Source organism: Tauraco erythrolophus, chromosome 5 (genome assembly GCF_009769465.1).
Source record: "Tauraco erythrolophus isolate bTauEry1 chromosome 5, bTauEry1.pri, whole genome shotgun sequence".
NCBI lineage: Eukaryota > Metazoa > Chordata > Aves > Musophagiformes > Musophagidae > Tauraco > Tauraco erythrolophus.
This window is the reverse complement of record NC_141469.1, coordinates 70,484,295-70,497,710: the sequence shown is the minus strand read 5'-3', so window position 1 is coordinate 70,497,710 and position 13,416 is coordinate 70,484,295.

Here is a 13,416-nt window from a genome sequence, read left to right as displayed (position 1 = left end):
CGCGGCCCACAGGGCACACGTCGGGGCCTGGCGACAGTGCACGGCCCGGGAGTGTCCCCGGGAGGGTGTGGGGTGGCCGCCCCCGGGCCCCCGCCCCGGCCCGCCCTGGCCCTTTAAGCGTAGGCGCGGCTGCCCGCAGCGCCCCGGCCTGAAGCCGCCGGGGAGGGCAGGGCCGGCGCCTGCGGGAGAGGGTTCCCTCTTCCCGGTGCTGTGCAGCCGCCGGGTGAGTTCGCGGAGACACCCCCGGGAAAGGCGGGGGGCTGGAGGCTTTGGGCATCCTCCCGAATACCGCCGCTGAGCGACCTGGTCCGACCTGGGGGAGCCGAGCAGGACGGCACTCTGAGCGTACAATGACGTTTTAAGGTATATTTTTGTTGTTTTAAAGGGAGAACGGGCTTTTCAGCTCCCCTAAATTCATCAAGTGGCATGGGCAGTTAAGCCGCTTTAAACCCCTGAAAGTAGCGTGAGCGTTTAAGCCACCTTAGATGCTTAAAGCAATATAAGCTGTTAAAACGCCTTTAATCCTTAAGTGCTTAAATCACCTTAAAGCTTGGGAGTTAGGTGAGAGAAGGAGCTGCCTGGAAAAAAAGACCCCAACCCCAGTCCTCTCCCTTCCCCACCAAAAACTAATCCCCACCAAAACCTCAACAGACCTCTCAGTAACTATTACCTGGTGGATGGTGGTGAAAATGAATGAACTGTGGGGAAAATCACTCGAGTCCTTGGTGCTTGCAGGGATTTAAGAGTAGCATTGTGTTCTAAAGAGTGTGCCTGGTCTGTGCCGTGTATGTTAAAACCATGGTGCTGCTTCCTCTTGCTCTCAAGCCTTGGTGTGAACTCAGATCTTCTATACCTTTTCCTGACCAGTCCTGGAAGCTGAGAAGAGGAAAAGGGAAAACACATGGATGCTTGCCTGTCTGCTAAAGAGTGGGCAGCACTTGCTTCAATGCAGGCAGCAATAAATACCATCAATTTGTTGATCTGTCTGTTGCACATTTTTCCAAATCCACTGCCTTGAGATCACTTAGTCCCTTACCTGGCTATGTACTGTATATGAGGACCTCATTGCACACCCTCCCCCAGACCCTATGACCCATTGAGGTGCTTTGCTGATGTGTTGAGCTTGAGGTGAAAGCCACCATCACTGATGGCTTCCCCAGCCTGAGCCCTGTATCCCTTTGTCACTGACCTGCAGGCAGCATCACGCTTTTCGGTTGCAGAATCATAGGATAACTGTGGCTGGACGGGACCTCAGGAGACCATCTAGTCCAACCCACACTACACGTGCAGGCTTCAGCTAGGTGACTTGCAGCCTTACCCAGCTGAGCCCTCACTGGAGTGCCTGCACGCTTACCTGGGAGGCTCAATTCAAGGCTGTGTTGCAACCTTCCTCCCCTTCCTGGAGAAAACTCTTGAGTGTTCAGCCCCTGGGCAGCCAGCAGGTTGGTTTCCCACCATGGAAGATGGGAAGACCAGGATGAGTTATCGGCCACATGGAGAGAAGTGATTTGCAGAGGAAGGCATGCAGCTGCGGAGGGCAGCCAATCCTTACCCAGCACGAAGCACCCACCTTTCCCAAGCTGATGGATGCTGCTTACACCCCTGAATGGCGTCCAGCCTCACTGGCCGCTCACTGGAGATGCTGAGAGATGCTGACCACAGGGGTTCTCTAAGCATAGATGTGGGGCTTGAGGAATTACCCTTTGGTTAGTACTGTTTTAGAGGAATGAGAAAGCTGTGGCTTTTTAGCTCATTCTCTTCAGCCCATAAAATGACAGTGGTGAGGACAAAACTGGCTTTCTCCCCGTGATGAAAAAAATTTGTTGAAAATGTCTGCTTACCTTTAAAAACGGACTCCAGCATCACACTACCAAAATATTACTGTTTGAATCTCACAATTGCATTTGATAAGAAAAAAAATAGGATCGCACAAGTTTCGACAAGAGACGGCTCAGCAACGGATCCCTCCTGACTCTGTATCAGTGGCTGATAAGGTGGAATTTAACATTTTCCAGATCTGGGCAACAGTCTTGTTTTCTGTTACGACATTTAAAAGCTCTGTTGTCAAAAACCGCCTGTGCTGTAGATACATCTTCCTCCCCCACCCTGTTCTGAAAGGAACCCTAAAAAACCTGTTATCCTTTTTTGCTTTCCATTGGCAACGCTCACCGATGCAGCAGCAAACGCCTGGTGCGAGCGAGCGGCTCCTGCTCACACGGTGCTGAGCGTGTGCCTGAGCGGCACAGGATGCTAAAAAATCGTCTATGATTTTCTTTTTTTTTTCTTCTTTTATGGAAGAAGAGCCTCTTGGTGGCGCTTGTGCACACCACGTCGCTTTTTTCCTTTGCTCGAGGACACCGAGTAGCGAGATCTCCCAAGGCGCTGGTGTTTCTCCTCGCTGCCGTTCCTCTCCAGCTATGCTGCGTTTGGGGACAGAAACTCGAGACCACCTTTAATCAGGGCTTGATGTCACGAAGGGGAAAGGTCAAACTGGGGCTGATTACTTTCAAATGGAAGCGAAACCAAGTCACAATGAATTTTCTAGGTTTTTTAATTTTTATTTTAGTGATCATTCCCTCAATAAGTTTCCCTGCATTTAGTATCTTAAAATTTGCAGGCAAGTTTTTTCAATTTGGAATGTTTTCCATGGGGATGTTATATAATGTTATTCTAAGCCTCTGTTTTTCAACGTTGCGTTGTACTTTCCTCAGTTTATGTTAAATGCTAAATATTGATGCTTGGATGCTGTATTATACACACGCACACATACATGCATATAAATCTAGAATTATTTGCATGCTAGTGCTTTAGCAATTTATGATCCTTCAGATTTATCTGACATACGTCTGTATCTGGCTACAGTTTTGTCACGGTGAGCAGTTTTGCTCATGCAGAAGGTCTGTTTGCGAGTATCGCTCCCTTTATTATCTACCTAATCTAAGTGCTGGATGACAATTAAAGATAGCAGAGACCATGCCCTGGAGGACTACAATTGCATGGTGCCTGGTGTTCCTAGTGTTTTTTATTTAAAAAGCTATAATGTAATATATCTTCCCTTTCTTCTCCCCAGCGGTTATTTGCTAGCACCTTGAGCAGAGAGCGGGGCCCCACTGTGGGCGCCATACAGAAAGACAGGGTGCTTATGCCAAGGGGTCTGGGCTCTGGGTATGGCAGGGATGCTACAGAAGGGAAGGAAGGAGAATTGTTATCTCTGCCTGGGAAGGCAGCACAGGGCAGGAATACTGTCGTCGTTGGCCACAGTGTGAGTTTTGCAGTTGTTGCCAGTCATGAGGGCTCTAGCTCCAAATTTTACTCCCCACATCAGCACTTGGACAGGTTTTGGCCATCTGCATCCAAAGTTGCTGCAGTACTTCCCCTGATGAGCGGCCGAAGCTGTGGATGTGTGGTGAGCTTTGATGTGGGTCTACGTGCTGTGAGGTCACGTAGTTATGCAGATGCATGGGTGAAAAATAGCCACCTCTCTTGCTTCTGCAGTGCTTAACTGAGAAAAAGATTATAATGTGTGTGAGAGGCAGGTGTAGAAACTCGTTTTCAGAACTAATTGCTACTTTTAGAGGAATGGTCAGGTTTGCAGGTAGATAGCTAGGCTAATGGCCTCAAGGCTTGGGCACGTGTTGCTTGTCAAGAGAAATTATTTTTAAATAGCAATTGGTAGTCAAACTTTTTTTTTTAAATGAAATCAAGAGAACCTGTTGCCCAAAGCTATGCTATTTAAAACTTTATTAAGCCTGATTTAAAATAAAGCAAGGAAACAATCAGAGCAATCTGACATCATGATCAAATCAACAAATTAGTCTCTGTATTTGATTGGAGTTAAATTACAAAGTGATTTAAATAATCAAACTAGGAGGTACATAATCAGTAATTAAAATATATTTGCAGACTATAAAGTTAGTATTTCCAAATATTGAAAACATCCATATGTTTGAGGTCAGTTCTGAAGAAGCTGACCCAGGAGCAGTTTGGGTGACATGGCTTACGATAGTATTACATCTGCAGTTTTCAGGAAGTTCAGAAATGACGGAAAAAAGCAGCAACAACAGTCACTTAATACATATTCATCAGCAAGGAATATATTTAAACTTTTGGTCATCATCTACCATTTTTTCCTTCCTCTACTGTTCTCTCGCTTTCAAACTAGAAATTTACAGTTTTATCTTCCTGAACTTGACACACAGAAGTAAACTTGGAGAGCCTCATAAAGAAACCCCTGTCTGAAATGCATTTTAAACACAGTCTTCTTCCCCGCATTTACTGGTTCTTTCTCAGTGCATGCAAATGCTTACATGTAATGTAGGCAGAGGTAAGTTTTAGAACCACTTGGTACGTTTATTTATTACTTCGGCTTTTTACATGTCTTTACTTTTTATTTTGTTTCTATTATTTTCAATATTCTCAGCTCTCCATTGTCTGTGTGACTAATCCATCTCAGCCTCCCTCTGCCCAAATGCAGATTTCCTCACAATATTTTTCCAACCCAAGGCTCGGTTCAATCAAGTTTCAACCCTACCTAGTAGTGCTCGGTCTTGTACTTAACGTTTGTATTCTGCAGGCCACTCGGGTCAAAGCCCTGGGGCTCAGCACTCTACTAGCCGTGATGGCTCTGCCCATATAGTTTGTGAGCTAAACCATGAACCATCGTGGCTGAGGCAGTAACTGGGAAGGGATGTGGGTAAGGCACGGTAACGACATGCTGAGGAAAAGTGAATTCCTTGCTGTGAACCAGCTTGATTTCTTTGTCTGCAAAAACGGAGACTGCTGTCCCACCTCAAAGCTCATTGTGGCTTTGCAGAGGTATAAGCCCTGCTCCTGACCAAAGGGCTACTTCTGCATGAGTTAGCGGGGCTGTTCGTGTGTGGCATTTCTACTGCAACAAGGGAGGCATGGTGTGATGTAAGTATCAGGAAAAAGAGTTGTGCTTTTCTCCTACCTTGTTATTGTTATTTCCTTCTTGAGAGATTGCAGTGTGCTAGACAGCTTGCTTAACAGTTTTGTTGTGCAGATACTTTATTCGGATACTCTTGTACTGTTCGTATGTGATACGCAAGTGCTGCAGGCTGAAACTTGACAGTGAATTAAACCTAGCTGACGGATCTGACCTTGGGATCCAAGTTGAACCTTGATCTTTTGGTCTGGTTGAAACTGCACTAGTTTTGAGGGAAGTGAATGTCTTGGGATCCAAGCCGAACCGTGATCTTTTGGTCTGGTCGAAACTGCACTAGTTTTGAGGGAAGTGAATATCTTGCAACCCATGTCCTCAGCCAATACGTAGCTGACTTGATTGACCTCCCCACAGGGAAAACTGAGTCATGTTTGGAAAAAAAAAAAAGTGACAACGTAATTCTCTGGTTTACTTGGGCAAACAAGATTTGTTTAGTCCCTGTAAGTAAACTTGTAGCAGAAATTGTGTTAGGGTCAGCTTAAAATTAATATTTACATCTGTGAGTAAACAGTGAAATTATGTTGTTTTGAGTAGTTCTGTAAACACCAAAAATAAAGGTACCTTGGTTTGCAGACATGTGTCCTTTGCTACTTAATACTGTATAGAGTTACACATTTGAAGTTTAAAGTGATCACACTGAAAAAGATGAACAAAGCTGAAACCAGGTTGTGTTATCTTGATCTGGTTTGGCACAAGTTGTGTTGAAAATTATGCTTGAAATACCAGAATAAACCCTTAAGAATGGTAATACTGGGTCAGATCAGAGTTTCGCTTTAACCTGGTATTCTGTCACCTGCGTTTTGTTCTTTCTTTCCTTTCTTTCCCTAGGGATGATAGGCCCCTGTGGACACTCGGATTTCACCCAGTGCTGTGTTGCACAGTCAGCCAGGGTGTGCCCTTGATAAGAGTGGCTAATTCTGGCATGGGGTCATTAGCCAGTTCGAGAGGTAGAGCATCTTAAGTGGTCAAGGGTTTAAACAGCTGCTCTTCCCTCCTTCCAGCCTCGAGTGTTTGCACGCAGTGAAACCCTGGGCGTGCAGCAGTTTTCTGACAAAAGTCACTTGCTGCTTGGGATAGTCCCAAATCCACAGAGAGCCTTCCCAGGACGTCAGCCTTCCCTGCCCAGGGGAAAGACTGGGCATGCAATATCCCATGGACGAGAAGGTGTCCTGCACCGCCCTTTCCTTGGCGGGAAGCTTGCAGGCACAATATACTGCCCTCCAAGTGCACATCTCTTCCTAATCACTTCCAGCGATGGGGTCGGCGACCTCTCCCTGCCATGATATCATTGAATCGTCCGTCTTAGCAGGGACGTTTCTCTTCAGCCTAGTTCAAACAGGGCCTCCTGACAGCTCCCCAGGAACCTCCGTCCCTTCCCAGGTGGCTCCCGCCCGCTGAGCCCTCCACAGACTGCCTCCCCATGCGCTTCGGGTGTCCTCCCTCTGCTCCCTGCTACCGGCCACAGGTGCTTTACGGTGCCATTAACCTCCTTTTACCACAGATACCATCCGCCAGCTGTGGCTGCTAAAATCCAGAGCGCTGTGGTCAAAAGGGAAAAAATGAGGAGGGGAACCTTAGTGGAATTAAGGCTCTTCTGACTGCAAAGGGAAAATAATCAGGCTTTAAAAAAGTAATCTCGTTGGATATGACTGTCTGTGCTTTTGAACTGTTTTGACAACAAGTTTCCCTCCTTTGCTATCTACCAGAGTTCCAGACGCAACTAAACCCACTCCTGCTCGCTAAAAACCAGAGCAGCTCTGCAGCACATATTTCATTAAGGGGAAGGCAGGGAATAGGTGAAAAAAAACAACAACCTAGTAGAACTAAATATGTATTATGGTGTTCAAAGCATTCTTTTTTCCCTTGAAGTATTTCTTAGACCAATTATGTGAGAAATTCATTATATGTGAGGATTTTGTAATAGCAAAGTGAATTAGCTGTTTGCAGACCTGCTCCCCTCTGTAAATGGGAACATGCCATATGACAGTGGGCCAGATTTTACTGTTCTAGGCATTACTGATATAGCTGTTTATTCTCCAAGCCTGGAAGAGATCCAGCAGGATTTAGCTTTATGAGGTTTAATGTAAAGGTGTTGTATTTCATGAGATGAAATCATAACACAGTGGGTTTGCAAGAATTCTGAAAGATTATTTTTTCAGAGTGTTGGCAAGAATGATTCTCCTGTGAATTACGTGTCTAAAAGAGAAATATAGATCTTCTTTCATTGGGTTGAAATGATAACTAATCCTTAATCCTTCCTAGATGGCCTGTGTCATTAATGCTGGCTGTGCATTTAGAATGTGTGCAGGTAACAGCTTTAATTCTGTAATGTTACGCAATGTGCAGCTGTGCCTATAGCCATAGGAGCTAGCCACATATTTGAAACGCCTGCTGTTATTTTTGGGATATGTCTCTGAATTTTGGTTGTTTTTTTTTTTTTTTCTAGACCTCTTGATTTTGTGAAGAAGCGAGAAAAGCATCTGGCATCTCTGACCTATTTATAGTAGCAGAAGACCTAGTAACATTATTACCTGTGTCTGCAGTATGTCTGTGAGTACTTATCTTACGCTTGAGCAGAAGATTTTCCTTTGACTATTTGATTGTGGAGAATGATGACTATTGAGCGGTTTCTTCAGGTTTCCCTTCATATGTTGCCTCATATATTAGGCAGATGGGATCGCACTGATCTAGTGGTGTCAATTCCCAGCTACTTTTCTCTGCTTTACAGCAATGTGTGTGTATGCTCCCTCTTTAACTTGCCTTGTTCTGGGAAAGCAGAGGGGTGGCTCTATGAAAGACACAGGGCTGGGAAAGACGTGCCTTCTTTTTTCAGCTTTGCTTAATTCAGTGTGATTGTGAATAAGTCATTGCATCTCTCTGTGTATATTTTGTTTTCTAGTAAAGGGGGTTATGACATGATTAGAGTCAATACAGCAATACCCATATGGCACCTCAAGGCTGACTGAGTCTTCTGCAGCACTGAGCTCTGGATGATGATGATGATGATGATTATTATTATTATTATGCCCAGCATGCGGGCACACTCAGCACTGTTACCAGTCTAAAGCCAGTCTAAAGAAGGCTTGGGTTTGGCTGGACAAACTTCACAGATAAAGAAAAACCCTCAGTCATGGCCTTTTCAGACAATACATCTTCTGCCTATGAGAGAAGTTTGCACCTTGCTGCTTACAGTTCTCAGGTTTTTGTATATGAAGTATGTATTTCATAAGGAGGGGACAAATTGTGACTTTACAGAGCTCTATTTTTAGGAACTATTTTAGGAACGTTTATACCATAATGTGTTTGAGCCTGGGTCACTTGCTGGTAACATCATGCTGTTGGTGTTGCACATGATGAGGACAGGCAGTGTATCACTTACTTTCTTGATCCTCACCTGTTGCGTTATCCTTTTGTTCATGCTTAAATTGGAGGTGATAGAAATGTATAGCTATGTGTTACTTTTTGGATTAGATTTACGTAAATCGAAAAAGGGCCTGACTTCTTGTGATGCAGTGGCTGTGGCGTTAACAAGGTACGGCTTTTTCCCATCCATGGGTACCAGATCAGGACTGGTTTTTAAGGTATTCCTTTCCCTAAATTGCCAGTTCATTATGAGTGATGCTATTTAGTATTTACAAACTATTCCTTTGGAGGAGGCGAATTTGTGCACTGCAAACCTCATGTGGTGGCTGGGAGCTTAAGCTCAAAACGTCTTCAAGCCGGGCATTCATAAATCTAGCACTGATTGTGAAGCTATAAGTTCAGATATCCCAAACTGTGACTACTGTATATTGATTTCAGCACAATATGTTCTTAATTATTGTGTGTCCTTTTCAAGTTGGTAGTCCCATAGATGAAGTGGCCAGAAAAAAAGAGAATAGTCTTGACTACACACAGATAAGGTATTTCTTGCATTAGGTTTTACTTATCTCATATTCCAGTGAAGAACCATTGCACAAACACTTGTGGAAGTGTTACAAACTACAAACTAGTATGAAGTAAATAATATTTTTAACTGTGACCCCCTGATCAGGAAGAAGTAGATGAGGCTCTCAAACAGCTGTAAGGAGCCTCATGTTCGCAGACCCTGGTCCTCATGGAGGACTTCAGCCACCTCAATATCTGCTGAAGGGACAACACAGCATGGCACAAGCAATATTGGAGGTTTCTGGAGTTCGTTGATGGTAATATCCTGATGCAGGCGATCGAGGAGACAATGAGGGGAGATGCTCTGCTGGACCTCATACTTGTAAAAAAGTGTGGGCTGGCTGGGCAGGTGTAGGTCAGGGGCAGCTTTGACTGCAGTGGCTGTGAGATGCTGAAGTTCAGGATACTGAGAAAGGGGACAAGGCAAATAGCAGGACCATAGCCCTAGACTTCAGGAGAGAAAACTTGGGCCTGTTCAGGGACTTGCTTGGAAGAATCACATGGGATATAACCCTGGAGAGAAGAGGGGTCCAGGAGACCTGGTAATTTTTTTTGCAGGATCACCTCCAAGCTCAAGAACAGTCCATCCCAATGAGCAGGAAGTCAAGCAAAGGCAGCAGGAGGCCTGCATTGAAGAATAAGTTGCTTCTAACTAAACTCAAACATAAAAGGCAGCATAAAGAAGGTGGAAACAAGGACAGGTGACCCAGGAGGCACATAGAGATGCTGTCCAAGCATGCCGGGATGGGGTTGGGAATCCAAGGCCCGCCTGCAGTTGATATGACAACAGGCATGAAGGGTAGCAAGAAGGGCTTCTGCGGGTACATCAGCAATAAAAGGAAGACAAGGGATGTGTCTCTGCAGCTGAATGGGACAAAGGACACAGAAATGCCCAAAGTACTCAATGCCTTCTTCACCTTGGTCTTCACTGGAGCCAGTTCTGTTTAACCTCTTCATTAATCACCTGGGCACTGAGACAGAGTGCACCCTCAGCAAGTTTCAAATAAAGTGTGTCATCACTTCAGGTGATACAAAACTGGGAGCTGTTGTTGATAGACCAGATGGTTGTGCTGCCATTCAAAGAGAACTTGATAAGCTGGGGAAATGGGCCATAAGACTCTCATGATGTTCAGGAAGGCAAAATACGAAGTCCTGCACCTGAGGAGAAATAACCCCAGGCATCAGTGCATACTGGGAACTGACTGCCTGGAAAGCACCTTGGCAGAGGAGGACCTGGGAGTCTTGGAAGACATCAAGCTGACTGTGAGCCAGCAATGCACCTTTATGGTGAGGAAGTCTAGCAAGTATCATGGGCTGCATTAGGAGTGTTGCCAACAGGCCGAGGGAGGTGATCCTTCCCCTCTTCTCAGCACTGATGAGGCCGCACCTGGAGTGCTGTGTTCAGTTTTGGGCTCTCCAGTACAAGAGAGACATGGACACCCTGAAGAGTCCAGCAAAGGGCTATAGAGATGACGAAGGGACCGGAGCATCTCTACTATGAGGAAGGGCTGAAAGAGCTGGGACTATTGAGCCTGGAGAAGAGAAGGCTCAGGGAGATCTCATCAGTATGTACAAATACCTGAAGGGTGGCTGCATAGAGGACGGAGCCAGACTTTTTCCAGTGGTGCCCAGTGACAGGACCAGAGGAAATGGGCACAAACTGAAACACAGAAGATGCAGTCTGAACATTAAAAGAAACTTTTTTTACTGTGAGGGTGACTAAATGCTGGCTGAGGTTGCCCAGAGGGGTTGTAAAGTCTCCATCCTTAGAGATATTCAAAACCTGACTGGACATGGTCCTGGGCAGCTTGCTCTAGGTGGCCCTACTTGAGCAGGGATGTTGGACCAGATGATTTCCAAAGGTCCATTCCAACTTCAACCATTCTGCAAGTCAGTGCATTTTTAAAGCCCTGAGGAGTATGGCTGCATGGGACCCATGGAGCTAGCAGTACCTTAGGAGAAACCGATTGTCAGAAATCTAGAGTGACCATTCTTGAGCAGTATAATTGACTGTGGGTTTTGAGGTTTTGGAACACCATGAGTACATGGGCTCGTATTCTGAGAGCACATAAAACATAGTGCTGAGCATCCCTTGGTAAAAATAAAACAATCAAGCTAAAAGCCTGCCTGTCTCATAACAACAACATGACGAAACATGAAATGTTCTTTTCCTTGGAATTCCAATTTTCTATGATTTATTTTGCCAATCTGTAATCAGAAATAGCTGCTCCATCAAAGTAGGGAATGCAAATAGAGATGAGGTCAGAGTTCGACACAAAAGTGATGTATGAGCTGGAGTCAAGGAGGAATTCTGAGCTCCCAGAATAGAAAACATGCTGTAAATAATATATTTTCTTCAAGGCGAGAAGAGCTGCAAATACTTCAAATTATGGGTTATAGGGGAAAGTGAAAAGATGATTTCTAGAAGGTGGCCAATGTCAGAGCCATCATTTATCTCCAGTGGCCATTTAGAACAGCAAGTTTTCATGGTCTCTTGTTAGATTTCTCAATTTTCCCTGGTTGGTATACAAGAAGGTAATTAATGATGAAATTAAATAAAAATGAAAGGTGCTAGTTCAGGGTTTTTTTTTGCTAGTGGGCCTGAGAGGAGAACTTGACTCTAAAAATACTAGGAGAGTACAATAGTTTTCAGAAATTAGATTTCTGTCACAAAAAAAAAAAAATTTAAAGTATGGAAAAATACTGCAGCTTTATCTGCTCTGGGGATGAAATATATGGGGCTTTGGAGGAGATGAAGCCTTCTGGTTGTGCTGAATCCAGTCCTTACCCTAACAAATCTTCAGGCCATTTGTTCATACTGCATGCTCCAGCCAAATCCCCTGGGTCCCTTGGGTAATGGCACCCTTTGGACACAGTCTGCCATTCGTTAAGCGCTTTGCTGCAAGGAGCCCTTTTTTATTACACTGAATCACTCAAGCTTTGCTGGAAATCCCAGGTTTTGTCTGTGTGCTTGTGCATGGATATCCTTGCAATAATTCCTGCGTTTAACTGTTCCCCTGTGTGTGTGAACATATGTGTGTTCGTGCGTGCTGTGTGTGTATGCACGTATTCTGGTTGGGGGTGTGTATATGTCTTCTGGTTGTGTGCACGCGTGTTTGTGTACACACACACACACACACACACAGAGGAAAGGTTGAATGCAGAAGTTGTTTTCTTCCCGTTTTACAGAGCCACAGGGCAGGCATACTCATCTTCATCACAGTGCCTCTCCACAATTGGTTCTCTTCTGTTTCTGGGGGCGAAGGGAAATTCATTTTAATTTTTAGTGCAAACGTGCGGAGATCTGTTCCTGAGCATTGTAACTGGCTTTCCTACCAAGTGTCCTACATCCCCTGCAGTAATCCCAGGTCCTTTGATTGCACATCACCTCCAGTACCCCTGCTCTCCCTCTGCCCAGGGACGAAGAGCGTGGAGGCTCCTGCAGCTGCTGTTAGCCGTGGCAGCACTGCTCTGGGTTTCTGTCCCCTGCTTAGCTGGCAGTCTTTGTATAGAAATGTAGTCTTTTGGGCTGCCACGCTTCTGCCAACTGTTAGTGCAATTGCCCAGTGCGGGGGAAAAAAAATTAAGGGGAGGAAGTGGAGACACCTTCTCTACTAGTACGTAAGCCTCATCCCTTTCAGAAATCAGGATAAAATCTAGGTTTTTGAGGTGAGAAGGTCAAGGGGCAGTCAGTATGCTGACGTAGAAGGAATCACTACTGCATGAAATACAGAAACCATAGTTGTGTTATTGTTTACTTTTTCTTTTTCATTCTTTCCTTTTTTTTTTTCTCTTAAGATTTGTTTGCTTGTCCTAGCAATGAATCAAAGAAAATCAGGAGGTTAAATAAGTGGCATATGTTTTTCTTCTGTAATTCATCAGCTTTTCCATTGCAAGACTCTCTCAGACTATTGGAATCCATCTGTTCAGTTACTGTAAACCTGGGTTTCACTCTCCTGTTGCCATAACAATTCTCTCTGCAGGAGCAATAGGAGCTGGAGTGATTGATGAGATCTCAACTTACTATCCTCATTCAGCCCAGGAAGAACATAGTGCTGGGATAATTGACCCATCATTTCAGAGCAACATGTAGGAAGTCCGGCAGATAAAAGACACTTGGCACCTGATTATAATCTTTTACAGCACTTTTTCACTGTTGGAGCTGCACTGACTTGAAGCTGGGTTTATATGGATGGGTATGTGTGTGAATGTGTGTGAATTCAAAACTAGGCTCCTTTATTTTAGCTGACACAAAAGAAGGGGAGAAGTTGCTATAGACAATCATAACTCTTCAAGTTTGGAAGTGATATCTTGGATAGTTTCTGTGGAATAAAGGCGGAGCCGTGGATGACTTAATACAGGATGGGGACCTCATCCCCAAGGTTTAATACAGAAACCTTTTTGACTGTAATTGTGCAAGGCAAATCAGAGCAGGTGCACTCAAGAAAATATTTAATTCCTTTAGCAATAGTCACATGGGGCAAGAAGTGACCTAAACATGGTGTTCTGGTTATGAGCTATGTAAC